The sequence below is a fragment of the Pteropus vampyrus genome, unplaced genomic scaffold (assembly GCF_000151845.1).
Source record: "Pteropus vampyrus isolate Shadow unplaced genomic scaffold, Pvam_2.0 Scaffold5, whole genome shotgun sequence".
NCBI lineage: Eukaryota > Metazoa > Chordata > Mammalia > Chiroptera > Pteropodidae > Pteropus > Pteropus vampyrus.
Window position 1 is genome coordinate 698,650 of NW_011888786.1, and position 17,095 is coordinate 715,744.

The 17,095-nt window shown below is 38.0% G+C and overlaps 1 long non-coding RNA gene and 1 pseudogene across 3 annotated transcripts in view; one reads left to right on the top strand and one right to left on the bottom strand.

The window, feature by feature from the left end:
• Positions 1–6,415: 6,415 nt before the first annotated feature.
• The window catches only part of LOC111743548, a 15,736-nt gene continuing 5,056 nt past the window's right edge, over positions 6,416–17,095 (bottom strand). The window contains exons 2-3 of one of the 3 annotated variants that reach the window (XR_002781756.1): positions 16,073–16,237; positions 6,416–6,734 (exon numbers count right to left, since the gene is read on the bottom strand). This is a non-coding gene — a long non-coding RNA (uncharacterized LOC111743548). Of the gene's footprint in view, positions 6,735–7,642; positions 7,820–11,263; positions 11,304–16,072; positions 16,238–17,095 lie in introns of those variants that run through there. The other 2 variants (XR_002781757.1, XR_002781758.1) reach the window with 2 other exon arrangements.
• On the top strand, positions 11,111–11,228 carry LOC111744183 (annotated as a pseudogene).

Genomic DNA, 17,095 nt, shown 5'->3' on the forward strand with positions numbered 1-17,095 from the left:
ATAGTTTAGAGGACATATTTTATTTAAAATACTTATCTTTATATACTGCTGTCTGAGCACAGCAAAGGACCCCTAACATGAGAGAAAACAGAGTGCAACAGAAGAAATCCCAGCCCCGCCACTTAGTAGGTGTGGGATGCGGGGCAAGTTTATATAATCTCTCTGTACCTCAGGGTTCTCATCTGCAAAATGGAAATAGTAATTCGCCACGGGGCTGACGCGAAGACTAAATGATTTGGTGTATGCAAAATGCTTAGAACTATGCCTGGCATGGAATAAATGCTAGAAAATATTTATGCTACAACAAAACGAGGACTTCGGGGAACAACGGGAACAGCAGGTCTGCATCTCCTGCTCACTTGGCTTGTTCCCATTTAATAGATAGCAGAAAAGGAAATGGCAGAAAACAGTGCCTACTCTAGTTAAGTCACTTTTCTGTTCCCCCCGCCCACCCCTTTAGATGAACTGCAGACAGGAGGTGGGCACTGCACAAGACAGCTAGCAGGTATTACTGTACACCTTGTTATTCTTTAGGGACCAGCCAGGAAGAGACCGTTGAAGCTAGCAGTGGCCCTCTGGTGGGACCTAGCCACAGGGAATTTTGATGCCTTGTTGGTTGAACGTATCTGGGAATTAATGCACTGAACCCTTCCTGGATTAGCCATTTGCTGAGCATGGACCCCAGAGGTGAGCAACGCCCTTTTGTGTGAAGGCAGAGTCAGGAATAATACATACGTATGTATGTATGTACGTATGTATGTATGTATGCATGCATGCATGTATGTATATGTATGTGGGTATGCATCTGAGTGTGTATGCACATCTTGGGGAGGGGGGACGGGTGTATTTAGAGGCCATATTTCTTTCATTCAAAATGAAATAGCCTTAGTGAGTTCCACAGAAAATATACCTATTCCTGGAACTTGAATTTCTTACTTTATCGAATAGAACAGTGTCATTAGGAAAGTTGGCATCGCTCTTAGCTGCCAAAGTTATAATATCCAGACTGCTTTGAAAAAGCATCGATAATAAGACAACTTGCTAAGTTTTTCCTCTTGAAATGAGATCACAAACGAGATTCCAAAACTGGGAAGTCCCAGCTGGCTCTCGGTCTGTGTGTGGACTGCTTCTCTGCTCTGTGCTTGCAATGTGAGAGCACAAAGCGGACAGAACACAAAGACTCAGCGCCAAGTCTGGGAGCACACGAACTACTGGGCGAAACGGACAAGGACAAAAGAGCTATAAGGGGTGTTTAGAGGTGCTTTGAGAATTCAGAGGCGTGAGTCACAGATAGTTATTATGGGAATGGCAGTGATTAGCTGAGATCTCCAGACAGCCAGCTCTGGCTTGACAGGTTGTTACACACACCTGACAGTGTTTTCCTCTTCGTACTCCAAACCCTGGCTTCTAGCTTAACCTTGGCTCTCTCAGTGCAGACAGGGGCACTGTGATTCTTGCCACCCCAAGTCCCTGAGCGATGCTATCATTCATTCATTCATCCATCCAGTCTTAATCAAGGACACGTTAAGCACAGAATGCATTTAGATCACAGTTCGCACTAACATTAGGTCTCTTACACGATAAGTTATCTATTTTGTTGTATTAATTTGTAATATTAGCCAACTCGTATCACTTTGGGAATGAATGGAAAGATAAAGAAAATAAACTCCAGTAATTACAAATGAACTTTCTCAGCTCTATTTTGCAGAAATGGCATTGCAAGTTTGAAAGAGCATGAGCTTGGTGTCATAATCTCGGCATTGACCATGTGTGTGACCTAGATAACCTGTTGAACCTCATTTTCTTCATCATAATCTGAAAACTAAAGACAACGCATCTTGCAATGTATGTGTTAAATTATATACGCAAAGGGCAAACACTAGTTACTGGAAGAAAATAAAATAAAATATAGGAGTTAAACATATGTGTGCAAAAAGAAAATTTAAATTTTAAAAATAATTTGGAGGTAGGACAAGTCTTCCTAAACAAGTAAAAAAAAAAATCCAGAAACCATAAAGAAAAAGTATAATAGATGTGAATACATAAACTTAACCTCTGTATAACATATAGCATAAACAAATTTTTTAAAAAGCATATAATAAACAAGGAAAACCATAATTGCAATATGTATGACTAACGAAGATTAATAGCCATAGTATTTAATGAATCCCTGCAAATTAATAAAAAAAATACAACCCCATAGAAAAATGATCATATATATATATGAGCAATTCACAAAAGAATTATAAGTAGCCAACAAAAACTTGAAAAGGTTTTCAACCTAGCTAGTTCTTAGGGAACACAGATTTTAAAAATAAGGTGATACCATTGTTTTCCCCCACCAGAGTGATGAAAAATATTAAATATTGATAAAATCTCTTATAGGCAAATATAGGGGAAATGGGTTCTTTCGTAAGCTACTACAGTAGTCTGAGATGGGACTGAGTCAAGGTACCTGCTGCGTAGTAGGCTTCACTACTGTGACTCTTGGTTCCAAATATGGGAGAAAGCCAGCTTGAACCAACTTAAGAAAAACAAAGGAAATAATTGCTATTATCATTACAAAGAGACTGGGGTATTTCCTGCTTCTCATGTGGTTTGATTGCAGAAACACTGGGAAGCAGAGACTCAGACTGCATTTGGACTCATTCTTTCTGCTCTTCTCTGCATATTGGCTTCACATTTCTCAGATTTCTCTTTCTTGGTGCTGACTGGCTTTCTCCTTTTGGTGGAAAACGTGGCAACCAGCAAATTCTGAGTTTTAAGTTTTACAGTTCTAACCAACAGAACATGACTGTCTCAAGTTTCAAGTTCCCCAGATCCAAAAATCCTAAGGAAGGGACTCACTGACTCTGATTAGAACCAATAATCGATGACCAGAGAGATAGGATTCCTTGAGTCTGGGCCCACTCCTGACCCAATCTACTTCATAGATGAGTATATATTTCCTTGGCAACTCCCACCAGAAGGACAAGAGTAAGAATAATTCCTAAAAGAAGGGAATGCTATTCCCAAAAGTAAAATATGCCAGCCAAATAGGTCAAAATATACAGGCATACGATATCTTTTTTTTTAATGAATTAGATAATTAAGAGATAACCTGGTACAGTCGATTAGAAGATGTATTTAGCAATATCTATCAGTACTAAATGTATGTAACCTATGTCCACTAATTCGACTTCTAGCCATTACCTAAAATATTAACATATATACACAAAAAGAGATTAATTAAATTTTTAACTTATTCAACAAATATTTTGGTATAAACTGTGTGCCTATACTAAGAGCTGGAATATTAGAAGTAAAAGAGAGAAAAATTTTCTGCGTTTATGTTTGAGTGGGGAACACAGACGATAAGCAAGTGATTGGCACATTACAATTGTTTATTATTAAGCATTCTGTCCAATTTCAATTTCTAGGCTTCACAATCTCACAACATAAATGTATTTTCCGTTTATGCTCAGGGAACGTTCATTACCTTCAAAGCTCCACTTGTGAGACCACGTACACTTGCAACTGGAAATGGTATTCGGTTATGTCTAATTTTTATAGAATTGTACAGTTTACAAAGAGCTTTCTCATCTACCATCTCATTTCTCTCATGCACCAACACTGTGATTTAGGTAAAGGCGGGCATTGTTATTATTTTGGTCATCATTGAATCTCCAGAGCCAAACAAGATGCAAGGTATATATAAAGCAGGCACCAAGCGAGAGTTTGTTGGAGGAATCTAAATCAAGAGGCATAGCTAACGATAAAAGGCCATTTTGACAGCACAGCAAGTCATCTAACCCAAGACTGCTAGTGCCAATTCTTGGGCTTTTCCAGCTATACCATGTTTGCAATTTATAGAATCATCTAATCATCTAATCACAAGATATCTTCATTTTACTTAGTAGTTTCCATTCTAAATCTGAGGACCTTGGGGTTTTGCGTTTTTGTTTTTAAATAAATTATGATATTTTGTCAATGATCGATTCACAAAACATGAACTACTCTTGTAAAACCTGGAACCCATAGCAACTAGCGCTCAAAGTATGGAGTGTAGAAAAAAGTGTTGGTGACACTCAGGTCTGAACTTCATGCGAAATCTAAGGCTTATGCTTTAATTTTAACCACATGCATGTGACTCAGACAAGACACTCCCACTCTCTACAAAATGAGGTGATTATTCTAATCAAATACTGATTCCTTCTGCACCAAAACATGATGATGCATCAACATTTTCAGCCACTCCTGTGGGATAATTGTGGACATCGAAGGTTACAGTTTAGTTGAGTCTGAAGAGCAGGGATACACATTGTAAAACAAAGTCATTTCGGGAAGCTCTCTGAGTAATTGAGTGTTTTAGGCTCCCTAGCTGCAAACTTAATTATGACAAAAAACAAGCGTTAGTTCCTACATGTGAAATGAGTCAACGGAGGAAAGTTTATTTTGGGTTCACCCTCCTTCTTGAAGAAGTAAGACTCATCAAATGCTCTGACATGACCTTGCAGATGCCTGGTTAAAGGCAATGGATGTGAACTACTAAAAAGGTGTCTGTTAGGAAATCGCTTTGGGCTAAAGGTCTGCTGACAGAACCACTCCTTAGACGGGATATAACACCATTAGTTACATCCTTCCAGATTACAAAGAATAGCAAATGCACAGAATCTCCTCACCTAATTTTCATGACAACCTCTGCACTGGAAAGGTAATGAGCTTTGGAATACAAAAACCCCTGGTTGCAAATTCCAGTCTTTGCCCTGAATAACCTTGAGTAAGCCATTTAATCTCTCTAAACCTCAATTTTCTTATCTACAAAGTTAGGATAATAATATTTACCTTCCAAGATTTAAGTCACAAATGTATTTAAGCACCTGGTAGAGTCCTGGCACCAAATAGATGGTGAATAAATAGATGGATGTACCACAGTTTGTTTAACCAGTCACCTATTGAAGGGCATCTAGGCTGTTTCTAGTTTTGCCTGTTATAAATACATTTTCTTTGAACATTCATGTACAGGCTTTTGTGTGAATATAAGTTTTCATTTCCCTGTGACAAATGCCTCAGAGTGGAATTGCTGGCTTATGTGGTAGTTGTATGTTTAGGTTATAAAAACTTGCCAAACCATTTTTAAGAGTGGCTGTACTATTTTACACTCCCACCAGCAACAAATGGAAGAGAGATCCGGTTTCTTCGCATTCTTGTCAGTGTTTGGTATTGTCGCTATTTATTTGAGCCATTTTGTGTAGTGATATCTCATCGTGGTTTTAATTTGCATTTTCATAATGGCTAATGATGTTGAACAAATTTTCATGCGATTATTTTCCACACGTGTATCCTCTTTGATGAAATGTCTGTTCATGACTTTTGACCATTTTGTAATCGGATTGTTTTTTTCTTTGTTGTTGAGTTTTGAGAAGTCTTTATATATTCTAGATATTAGTCCTTCGTCAGATAAGTGGATTGCAAATATTTTCTCCCAGTTTGTATCTTGTGTTTTCTTTCCCTTAAGAATGTCACTGTCAAAGCAAAAGTTTCTAATTTTGATGAAGTCCAATTTATCCACTTTTTGGATCGTGATTTTAGCATTATATCGAAGAACAACACTCAACCCCGGGACACAAAAGCTCTCTATGTTCTCTTCTATAAGATTAGTGGTTGTATGTTTTCCATTTAAATCTATGATTCATTTTGAGTTAATTTTTGTATAATATGTGAAGTTTAGGTTGAGGTTCATTTCTTTGTCTATAGATTACAATTGCTCTAGCACCATTTGTCCAAAAGGTTATCATTCCTCCACTGAACTGCTTTTTCAACTCTGTCAAAAATCAGTTGGGAAACTTTGAATGATCTATTTCTGGACTCAGTCTCTGTTTTAATCTATGTGTCTGTCCCTCGACCAAAAATATCCCGTCTCGATTACGATAGCTACATAAGCGTTGAAATTGGGTAGAGTGATTCCTCATACGTGTTTTCTTTTTCACACTTGTTTCAGCTACCCTAGTTCCTTTACCTTTCCATAGATTTCCCCTTTATTCCTGAAGGATATTTTTACAGGTCTAGAATTCTGGGTTGATAATTCTTTACTTTCATCACTTAAAAAAGGTTGTGCCACTTCTTTCTGGACTCTGTGATTTGGGATGAGAAATTCAGTCATTGAATAGTTTTTCCTGTATAGATAATGTGTTGGTTTTCTCTCACAGCTTTCTGGATTTTTCTTCATCTTTAATTTTTACATGTATGACTATAACATGTCTTGACATGGATATTTTTTGAGTTCCTTCTGTTTGATACTCACTCAGCTTTTTAAATCCGTAAGTTTGTGTCTTTTGCCAAATTTAGAAAGTTTCTAGCCATTATTTCTTCAAACATTTTTTCACTCTCAACTTCTTTCTCTTCTTCTTCCAGTGACACAAATGTTAGGTCTTTCGTTGTAGTCATACGGGTTCCCGAAACTCTGATCATTTTTACTTTAGTCTTTCTCTTGTTGTTAAAACTGGGTAATTGCCATTGTTCTTTCTTTCAGTTTCTGCTTCTTTCCCCTGATCCCTCCATTTAGCTGTTGAGTCGATCGAGTTTTTTATTCTGGTTAATGTACTTTGAAGTTCTAAAATTTAAGTTTCTTTATGGCTTCTAATTCTTTGCTGAGGCTTTATTTTTTAATTTATTTCAAGCATGTTTGTAATTGCTCATTGAAGCATTTTTTTCATTGAAGCATTTTTATGATGACTGCTTTAAAATTTTGCCGGCTGAATAGAAGGACAGAAAAAAGAATTAGTGAACTGGAAGAAAGAACAATAAAAATTATTCAATCTGAACAACAGAGAGAGTAAACTGAAAAGAGACAGACAGACAGACAGACATTCAGGGACCTGCATGGCTACAATAAAATCTCCCAATATTTGTGACACCAGAATATGGAAAGAGGAAAAGGAAGGCAAAGCTGAAAAAAAATGGTCAAATTCTTCCCAAATTCTAACATCTCTGTCATCTCAGTGTTAGCATTCATTATCTTTATTCACTCATGCTGAAGTTTTCCTGGTTCTTGGTGTGATGACTCATTTTCAACTGAAACCTAGATATTTTAGGTATTTTGTTAAGAACTCCAGATTTTATTTCTGCTTTCCGTTTTGGCTGGCTTTCTCTGATGTGACTCTGTCAGGGGAAAAGAAGGTGTCGCTTCATGACAGCCGGGTGGAGGTAGAATGCCTGGTTCCTCACTTTGCCTCTGTTGACACCTGAGGAGGGCAGGGGGCCCCACAGCACTACCAGGACAAGTGGGAGATCCAGCTTCCCACTAGGCCTCCCCTGGCTGGGAACAGTAAGGGTGCCTTGTGACTAGTCCCCCCATGTCCTCCACTGTCACCATGGGGGTTGAGTGGCCTCATTCCCAGTGGATACTGGTAAAGTTTTGACTCTCCACTAGGTCTCTGACGTCAGCCAGGTGGGGAGAGGCAAGGGAATCTCATTACTGCAAAGTGCAGGTGGAAGTCCAAGTTTCACACATGGTCTCCCCTGACACTGTGGATGGAGCAGGGGCCTCTGTGACTGCTCAGTAGGAATGAAAGTCCTGGCTCTCTGCTCAGCCTTCTGTGACACCACTCCCGTTACATCCCAGCGAGAGTGTACTCCAGACTACCCACTTGTCTTTGCTGACATGGGTGGGGGAGCACATTTTTTTTGGCTGGAGTAGAGCCATTATTGCCTCAGAGTTTTCCATGATGCAAGTCTGCACTTTTCTTGGTCCTTTGGTTACTGACCAAAAGCTTTTTGGGGGGCCTTTTTTGTTCATACCTGTTGACATTTACAGCGCTCTGCTTTCTCCAGCTTCCATCTGGGAACATATAAGCCACAAGAACACCCAAGAACCTCAATACATTATTGTGCCTCTGGTTGCAAGGTCCCGAGACAGTCTGCCTTCTTCTCTCCACCTTTCGGATGCTCTGTTTGTTTTATATGTAATGTCCAGAGTTATAATTTGTACTTAGCGAGAAGAATAGGGAGATATCACCTATTCCATCTTTGTGGAAGCAAGAGTTCTGAACATTCACTTTTAATACCATTTTATTATAAAAACAATTTTGTGTGACATTAAATAAAATATTAAAGCTAGAAAAAAGACTTCTTATACTGTTTACTAAAATTAATATCGTAATTATATACCAGATTAAGATTGGCAGGTGGTATTTATTTGTCATATCCATAGCAAAGGCATGTACCTGCCTAGCCAGTGATCCAAGATAAAGGCTACCTTGGTAGGCAGATAGATGACCGCCTATGAGTGTATGGTTTGATGGTGCTAACTAAGCTAGCTTTCCTCAAATAAATCTTCTCTCTGCCTAGTTCATGGCATTACCAGGCTCAAACTTTATCTCCTTAGCTTCTGTCTATCATACCTGTTGAAATACAAGCATCTATGGAGAATATATGGTACTGATCTCCACCCCAATGGTGCTGCATACTATGAACACTCACCAGTAAACAGGAGAAACAGATACTTAACAGAACCTAACAGATATGAGGACAGCTCATCATGGCCCCCGAATATGTCCTTTTAGATACACATACACAGTCATACATAACACAGTCACATGCATACATCTCTAACAAAAATGTCGAACAAAGAATCAAATGAACAAACAGAAATACCATATTTAAATGGCACTTTGAATTATAATATATTTATTGACAACAGCTTCATGTGTTGAAAAGTCACGAAAAGTTGGGTACAATATGTCTTCCCTGATAGCTGGAGGAGGGAGGACTTGGTTTCCTCTGGTCTCTTTCAGCCATTCAAGAATTAAGCTCTGTAAATATTTACCAAACACCTACTATGTGACAGGCACCACATTACATAGTAGGGATAAGAATTTATAAATCACTTCTCTATGCTTTCTCTTATTTGATAGCTCTTATACCAGAAAGATATTTCTAAGAAATTGGCTTTCTTTATCATAAATCTATATTGCATTTTAAAAAACTGCTTTCTCTTATCTCAACCCATTAACTCTTAAAATAAGGGGGAAACATCACATGTTATTGTCCATATTTAACAAATGAGGGCAGCGAGGCCCAGAAATTTAAGTGTCTTTCCCAAAGTCCCACAACCAGGAAACTGGAGCAAGGTCTTAAATAGTGGTCTTCTGACCCCAGGCCTAGGACACTTTTCACACCATACCTAGATGCTGCTCAGCTCCCGAGGGACATTTCACTTCAAAAGATCTGTCTATCTTTGGTTAAAATCTCACCTTATGATTATGGTTATTTTTCTAAATCTTTCCACCAAACCAAAAAACTCCAATGAAATTTGCATTTCATTGTAATTTTTTACATCTGTCTTTGTTGATATTCCATTAGTATTTACAGACTTAACTCGAATGACTGCAAGGAAATCTAGGTTCTGAAATAAAAAATAACCCTTGATGTGCTTCCTTGTAATCAACCAATCTATCTCTGTCCCTTCCTAATTCTGTGATGTCAACTAAATTACAAAATTCTCTTAGCTAAGGTTTCTTATTTGCAAAATGGGCCTAAGAATGCCTACTTACAAGGTTGCTATGTATATAAGAAATAGTAAATGATAATTATTATAAAATATGGAAAATTTTTAGGACACTATTTGGCATGGAACAGGCTTCCCCCACTCCCCAGCCCCCACTGGATAGAAAACTTCATGAGGACAGGGTCGTATTTATTTAAAATCCATAGCACAGTGCTCTGTATTTATCCCCTATTGCAAAGAGATTTGCTAAATGAATGGATAAATGAATACAACAGTGCAAAAGGATGTTTAATTTTCAGTGTTACAAAATATTTGACTTTACTAAGATCAAGTATTTTGGTAGTACAATAAATCTATGTATATCTTCTAGACTAAAATAAAGTATATAGTCATCAACCACTCTGAATCTTTTCACTTTAATATGTTTACCTTTATATTTATTTTAACTTTGAAGTCCTTATCAGCTCCCTACTGCCTTTAGCCTTTCCTGGGAACTAATCATTCATTCATGCATGCAATTAACATTTACTGAGCACTTACTGTCTACCACAAACCAGACTGCAAAGATTCATAAGACTCCCTCTCTCTGTCTCTAAAGAATTTATATGCTACAAGGAAACACCAACACATAAACAATCTATAATTAATGGAGGTGTTATGATAGAAATTCCAAAAAGTGCTATGGTTTTAAGAGTGATTCATTCTGCCTGGGGAGTTTGCTTATGGGAGTTTACATGTGGGAAAGTGATTTTTCTCTTTGCAAACGAAATTGACTTACTGGTAATAAAAATAGTTTCCATTTGTGTAGTACTTTGCAAAATGCTTTCACATCCATTTATTATTTTAATCCCCGCATTGAAGGCTCTATAGTTTACTGTTTTTTAAAAATATATATTCATCAAAAAAAAAAGGTAGCTATGAGGCCAACAGATAAATAATACGAAAATTCATTCGAAAGCGCATAGATGATACAAACCAAAACTGGAAAAAAGACTTTGCTGGAGCCTCTCAGAAACCATTCTGAGACGAGCTAATGGCAAAGACCTGTTCCTCCCCCTTCGCCCTCAACGTCGCTGCCCCACTGTAAGCCTGAGCGGCCATCTTGCTCATAGGTTGTTACAAAGATCTTCTAACTGGATTCTCTGATTTGTGTCTCATCTCCCTCCAAGCCATATGCTACACTGACCCCAAAATAATAATTTTTCAATGTAAATTGAACCATATAATTTTCCTACTTAAAGCTATTTTATACCAGAGTTCCCCACTCCTTATAGGATAAAATCCAAATGCTTTTGCATCGTATATAAAACTCTCCATCATCTAAACCTATCAAATTCTTCAAATTCGCGATCTCTTCCAATAATCTTACTGATTTTGCTCAAAGCCACCATATTATTTTCACTTCTATGTCTTTATAGTGTCTTTGATCTAGGAGGCCTTTAGCTCTCTACCATTCTGCCTGGTAAAATGATGGTGGACATATAGAAAGTGTGGCTTTTTTGTTATTGTTCGTATATAGACTTACTCAGTGGTAATAGTAAAATTTTGGCAATACAATTTTTGTTCTCCTTTTTTTTCTTAATCTATCACTGCATAAAATACAGTTTAAGAATTATTAGTCTAGTCTACAGCCATGCCACCTGAATAAGCCCGATCCCATCTGATCTCAGAAGCTAAGCAGGGTCAGGCCTGGTTAGTACTTGGATGGGAGACCACCTAGGAAGACCAGGTGCTGTAGGCATAAAAAATAAAAAGTCAGGGATTGTAAGCTGACAAGGTCCTTGCAATCTGCGAGGTCAACCAAGGGGTGCCTTGCCTAAAAACAAAAAAAAAAAGAAAAAAAGAATTACTAGTCTAGCATTTTCTCTTAAAATCTCAGGAATAGATCACTATGCTTTTTATTACATATCAAAGATTCATAACATTTATATTTATTTAACATAGAACTAAAATATATTATTTTGTGAGCATATTCTGTGCCATATGCTAAGGAACCAGCTGAGGATAAGTCAAAACAAGGCAGATATGCATCTATCTTGGATCTTGCATTCAATAAAATAAATAAACAATAAAAGAAGTGACTAAGTTAAATTTTATAGGTGGGCGATAAGTGCTGTTAGAAAAATAAAAGTTGGTCTGAGAAGGAAGGTACTTTGGAGTGGATGGTCCATGAAGGTCTCTACAAGAAAATAACATTTTAGGTGAGACTTGAAATGTGAGTAGCCAGCCATACAATTGGGAGAAGAGGGTGCTGGGCTGAGTAAACATGTTGGAGTGGTTGAAGAACTGAAAGACCACTGCATTGTACATAGCGAGTGAGGGGGAGGGTGGGAAAAGTTAATCATGCAGGACCTTGTAGGTCAACGCAAGAAAGCCATTGAAGGATTTTAAGCAAGTGAATGATGAACCTGAATGCAACACTGGCTGCGGGGTGCAGGGTAGAAAATGGATTGTAAGAGAGCAGGAGAGGAAGCAAGGAGACCAGTTAGGAGGCTGTCATACTGGTCCTTTCAAGATGGTTTGATGAATGGGACTATAGTGGTGGCAGTGTAGAGAAGTGAATGGATTTGAGACACTCTTTGGAGATGAAACCAACAAGATCATTTTGCAAGAGAGCAACAAGAATCAAGGATGAGTCTTAGGTTTCTGGCCTGAAACATAGTATAGATGATGGAGCCATTTACTAGGGTAGGGGCGACTGAAGGAAATTTAGAAAGTGGGAAACAAATTGAAAATTTCATTTTGGACATTTTATATTTGAGCTAACTAAAACATTCAAGTGGAGCCATCAAGTAGGCAGTTGAATAAATAATTTCATACTTCAGAAAGGAGTTCTGAGCTAGATATGTAAGTGCAGAAGTTTTTAATATAGAGATGGGGTGAATGAATTAATGTGTTAAGTATATTACTTAAATTAATGCATGGAAAGTTGCAGAAACTTCACTTGGCATGTAACAAAGACGTGTTCAAAAATTATTAGCTATAGGATGCTGCTTGTTGTTACGACCATCTTCACACAGTGTAGCCAAATCTTTTCTACTAGAGGTCAACTGGTTTTCTATAATTTTCCTCTCAATAGTAATTGAAAACATCTAGTTGTCTTAATAAGCTATTAATGTATTTGCAAACTTATTTAGAACGTTTTACATATTCTTAAGTAGAAATACAAAAAAACAAAAAGTCTAATAAATGCATGGCATATATAACAATATGTGATATAAAAATATATGTATGTGGCAGAAAAAGTACCTGCATAAGTTGTTTTAAAAAGTATTTTTAAAAAACCGAATGGATAGGTAGTTAAATTATTCAGATTGTCAGACTCTTAGCACCTACGTATACAATAAATACATTCTAGGATGCTGATTCATTGATGACACAATAGATTGATTATTTTTTACGCTGTGGGATGCGCAGTGGTTATGGCAAAGAAGTTGTGATTTTACCTTCCACATCCTGCCTCTGTTATTTGCTAGCTGTGTAATCTTGGGAAAATTATGTAGTCTCTTGGTTATTCAATTTTCTCATCTGTAGAACATAGGTAATTATAATACCTATCTAATCAGGCTTTCATGAGAAATGACAACAACGTGTGTAAAATTTGTAGCACAGTACCTTAAGTAATCAATAAATGATCGATCTATATCAGTAGTTCTCAATCCTGGATGAATATTACAATCATCTGGGGAGTTTTTTAAATACTTATGTCTAGGCTTTACCTAAACCAATTAAAGCAGAATATCTGGAGGTAGGGCTTGGGCAAACAAAAACATTTTTAAAAACTCCCTGGGTGATTCTAATGTGTAGCCGGGGTTGAGAAATACTGACCTGTAAAAAATTATCATATAGACTATGTGGGATTATATTTGTACAATATAGTGTGATGCCAATTAAATAAGTGGTCAAAATTTTTTCGAAATCAGTTTAGTAATTTAGTTTGAGGAAAAAGAAGTAAATTGGAAGGGTAGATAAATTATAATTAGAAACAAAGAGTTGGTCTAGCATCTCTGGAATAAAATGCCTGCACTCAATTCCCAGCCCCACCATTTAACTAGCTTTGTAACTTCAGTCAAGTTACTCAACTATTGTTTCTTCTCTTGTAAAATAAGGATAATGATGGTGCGTATTTCTCATTATGTTGTCAGGGCATTGCATGATTTAACATTTGTAAAATTCTTAGAACAATGCCTGGTATATAGTAAGCACTATATATTTGTTTGAAAAAATATTTAGATGGACATATTTGGAATGAAATAATGCTAGCCGTTAGCACTGAATCTAAGTAACAGACGTTTGCATTAAATTAGAACTGAAAAATAGGTACCGTACAAAATTCTGAAGTGATTGTTAAAAAAATTCTTTAGACCTTTTATCAAAGATCAAACTGCTCCTCAGTTCATATTAGCTATTTCTCATCACGGAAAACAATGTATTAATCCTACCAGGACCTGCAGAAGATACCCGGGAACATGAGAAAGTACCCCGTCTCCCCGGAGCCCTGAAGCTCAGATATCGCGTGAGAATTTTAAAACGTGATCACCATCTACAGATGACGGGCCCGGAGGTGGAGTTCAGGGATGAGTCCTCTCCTTGTCGGACCTGATCTGGCCCATGCCTGCTTCTTTAGCCTTGTTCTAATGGCCTCTCCTCACTAACTTCCCCCATCCAAGCAACCTCCTCTCTACTTACCCCAATCTGTTCTACCATTTCCTCCTCCAAGCTTTTGCTGTTCTTGCTGATGCCTCTTTCTCGAAAGCTCTTTACATTTTGCTCTGACTAGCCAGCCCCCAACCTACACATCTTTTAAGACTCAGTTCCAGTACTGACCTCTTCTATGAAGCTTTTCCCAGTGCTTCAGGTTGAAGTAACCATTCCCTCTTTTACATCTGTTTATCCCACGAACAGATGGCCACTTTCAAAACTATGTTTGAGTTTTCTTAACGGCCAGGAACCCTTGTGTGATTTATTTACATATGTATTTATTTAATCGTGAGCACCTGGCACAGAGCCTGGCTAGTTTAATTTCATTGACTTAGAGAATGAAAGAAAGGGAGGGAGTGAAGAAAAAAGGAACGGCATCCATTCGTGCGATGTGTGACAGAGAGGAGGGGCACCATCAGTGGGCATGAACACATCGGTGGCCATCTGTGGCCCCTGGCTACAGAAAGATCAACAGGAAAACCATCCTAAGACAGAAACGTCAGCTTCTCATAGACCTCAGACACCGTCATGCCTCTTCTGCAGAGAGAGACCCGTCTCCAGATTTCAGTGAGACTCGGTGCTCGGATACAACGGAAGAAGACTTCTTAAAGCTACACAAGAGAGGTCATTTCTAAAAACACTGCAATTTCTCTAGCTTTCCATTCTTCTAAATTTACTCCCATCTTTGAAGGATTTTTTCACGTCCCAGCACTCCTTGGAAATCAGTTTAGTGGAGACAAAGTGGTAAGACACACAGTAATCTGAGCCCAGGAGACTAAGGGGAGGCAGGCTCTGGGATGCTGGCTCTACCATTAGCTCCGTGGTGTTAGGCGAGCTGCCACACACTCCTGGGAACTTGATCCTCTCACCTGTGGTCTGAGGACAACCAGAGAACTCATCACAGAGTTACAAAGCAGATTAAATGTTTAGAATAGTGCCTGGCACATAGAGAGTACTAAATAAGTGTTAATATTCAATATTATAAATTGTTAATATTATGTGTTAGTTAATATCATAGACAAGAACTACTGAATTCTCTTCCTTTATTCTATCTGTCCTTAAAGAGGAAGAATATAGGTGCCTCTGTTTTGATTACCAATAACATTGCTTATTTTAGAATTATTTTAGAAGTTAAGGAACTAAACGTATTGGCCACGTGGAGGATATAGTTTCACCTTCTTATAAATAAACACGTCTATACTTAACTTACAAAACAGGAGATACCCATCTATGAATTCTCTGTGACATTTGTTGCTTCGGAGTCTATTGGCAATGATGAAACTTGGCAAGACGACCCATTCTGTATAATGGCAGAGAAACTCCAGGACAACCTTGCCTATTCATAAAATTCAGACAAGGCAGTATCTGTCAGATATTCAGGAACATTTCTTTTCTTAACTGGAATAAGCCAAACACGAGTATAAAGCTTATTATCAATCTCATTTTCAGTTCCTTTGACCTCCTTTGTGAGTTTGCCCTATCTAAGGGGAACAGCCATCAAAGAACAGTCTCTGTGTAACAGGGGACTAGGTTAAACAAGTAACCATAGAAATTCAGTGTCTGTCATTCTCTTTTGCCTTCTCCTATTAAGAGGGCAAGTGTTACTCTCTCTAGTGAATGAACTAGAGGGTTCTGAAGAGCCTGGGGCCTTTATGCTGTAGAGGAATCTATGACATCATGCCTGAGGATGGATTCCAGGTTATGGTACCAACAAAGATGAATAAATAACAAGTCGCCAGATTATCTTTCATTTATATTCAAAATCGACAAACCAATCATTTTTTACAGATGGGTTGTGCTTAAATTTTGAGCATTCATGATTATTAATAAAAGAGATTATGTTAGCATTCACAAATCTGACCTACAGACATCTTAGAGTCTTACCAGAACAAAATTCCTAAGTCCTTCAAGGAAATGTGTTCTGCTAGTCAAAAAGTTTTCTCACTGTTCCACAGCCTGTCTCTCCAGACTCTTCCTTTCTCAGCCATCTGTGGACACATCCATCTTCTTCAGCAATGAAGCAGACAACTGGACTCACAGGGAGCAAGACTAAAAAAGAACAAAGGGTTATAACTCAGAAGGTGGTGGTTTTACTTGGTTTTGCCACTTACTAGCTGTGTTTCCTCATGAATTCATTTAACTTTAGCTTTCACTTATTGAGTAATAATGTTGACCCCTCCCACCAGCTCACAAAATTACTTTGAGGATATTAGAATTGTCTATGGAGACAATTCTGAACTGTAAAGAGCCAAACAGATGTCACTCTGACTTTACTCATTCCATAGCGTGAGAGTTAGGTGCTGGAGGCCTCCGGTGTTATACTGCCTGAGCTTAAATCGAGGCTCCCATTCACTGGTTGTGACCTTGAACAAGTCCATGCTTCCACTTCCTCATTTGTAAAATATAAAATAAAAGGGCACCTTCGTGACACTTAGATTAATGCCTAGAACCTAGAAAACATTTCATAAAAGTAAGCATACGTTCCAGCAAGGATTGTTTTAAGTGGCTACTCCTCGATTACGTGTGTGCTGTGAGGATGCCAAAGAATGAATAGGATCTAGTTCCCACCTTAGGAGGTCCCAGATAAACAAGTGTGATGACGGAGGTAAAAATGTGGTAACACACAGGGCACAGATTCATTCCTAATCCTCTGCTCTGTCCTCTTGCCCTTACTCCGTTTCCCTGTTCTCTCGAGACAGATTTCCCTGATAATCACATTCACTTTCATGGATGGCTTCAGCTATAAATCAACAGAGCTAAGACCCATAGCTCAGAATTCTGCTCCCACTACAGGATATCTCCATGTAGCTTACTCCCTTCCCCTACTCCTGAACCTACACCTCTTTCAACCAACCCCTCTACCTAACCATTGACCAAACCATGACAATTCTGTCAGAGAAACATGAT